The sequence below is a fragment of the Euprymna scolopes genome, unplaced genomic scaffold (assembly GCF_053919585.1).
Source record: "Euprymna scolopes isolate OS-2025 unplaced genomic scaffold, ASM5391958v1 sca692, whole genome shotgun sequence".
Lineage (NCBI taxonomy): Eukaryota > Metazoa > Mollusca > Cephalopoda > Sepiida > Sepiolidae > Euprymna > Euprymna scolopes.
Window position 1 is genome coordinate 29,974 of NW_027633760.1, and position 1,349 is coordinate 31,322.

A 1,349-nucleotide genomic window follows, 5' to 3' on the forward strand; every position below is an offset into this window, starting at 1 on the left:
CTGTATTAATTTATATATAGTATATTCACTAGCAAATCTGTCCCCGATTCTATATGGTAATCTCTCACTTTCTTTACATGTTTTTTTTCCACAGTCAAATTAAATAAAACTGTTTTAAACAGAAGATTCGGATAAGAAATTATATCGATTAGTGACTATCACTAAATTATTCAAATATAACCATATAGCTGGAGGGATAAAGAGAGATAAAGCAAGAGAGAAAGCAAAGATAGAGTGATGTAGAGAGTGCACTGCAGGTTCTTTCAGTCTTTGACAGACTATGGATACCCACCAAGGGTTGCTTGCTCGTGAAATTTTTGTGGCAGGAGGTGCGCAATCTTCAACCACGCCTCTCATGGGACGACATTGTAAAATACCAGTGGCAAGTGAAGTACAGAACGACTGGAAACAAATGGGGAGATGAGCGGAGAGCACATACAGCGCCTAGAATTCCCAAATGGTCACCCATCTGGTACTAGCCAAGCTCAACGTTGCTTAACTTCGGTGATCCGACGAGAACCGGTGTGTCAACGCGATTATGCCGTACATTTAGAGAGTACAAAGACTCATTTATATATATTGTTATTTTATTTTAAACAAATGATCTAACATTACAAACCCATTTTTTCCTGATTAAAAAATATAACTAAGTTCAATGGGTGAACCAATGGGTCACATTTTCTGATAATAAACTAAGTATAATAAACTTATCGGAAGATACATCCTATCAGAGAGGTATATAAGAATAAGAAAATACTATTAAAAATTAGCAGTGCCAAACATACGAAAATCCTATTTTCAAATTAGTGATGTCATATATTGGAATATGTATTGTTTATTGCATTGACAGAGTACAAAACATACTTTGTAATCATGTGAGGATTAACCCTTCTTTTTCTTACTGCAGCTTTCTACTTTATCTCTACTTTATCGTTATGTTCATGTAGGTCTTCGACAAAGCTCCAATACCTGGGAACCACAGAAAAAAGACCTTTACAGCACTAAGTCACCTTGCTACAAACATAGCAAGTAATATTAGTTTCTTCCTCTATGTACCAAAAGATTAAAAAGAATGTCTATGTATAAAGTTACTTTACACTTAACCTGTGAAACAAGATACCATAGGGTTGCTTCCCAAATGACTACAACGTGGTTATCTTGAAGTCTAATGTAAACTAATACTTTTTGAGTCGCCCTCTCTAATAATCAATTTTTCTTAAGCAATCTTTTGCTGATTGTACCGATTAATTGTAATCCCCTTACCGTGACGAACATTATCAATCTTTTTCCTCTAGTGTATTTCGGGCCTCAATAATTATCAATTAGTTTATTAGTAAAAAAAAACCAAC

The 1,349-nt window shown here is 34.6% G+C and overlaps 1 pseudogene; it reads right to left on the reverse strand.

Moving 5' to 3' along the window:
* Nucleotides 1-432: 432 nt before the first annotated feature.
* Nucleotides 433-549, reverse strand: LOC145275250 (5S ribosomal RNA; annotated as a pseudogene).
* Nucleotides 550-1,349: the final 800 nt, after the last annotated feature.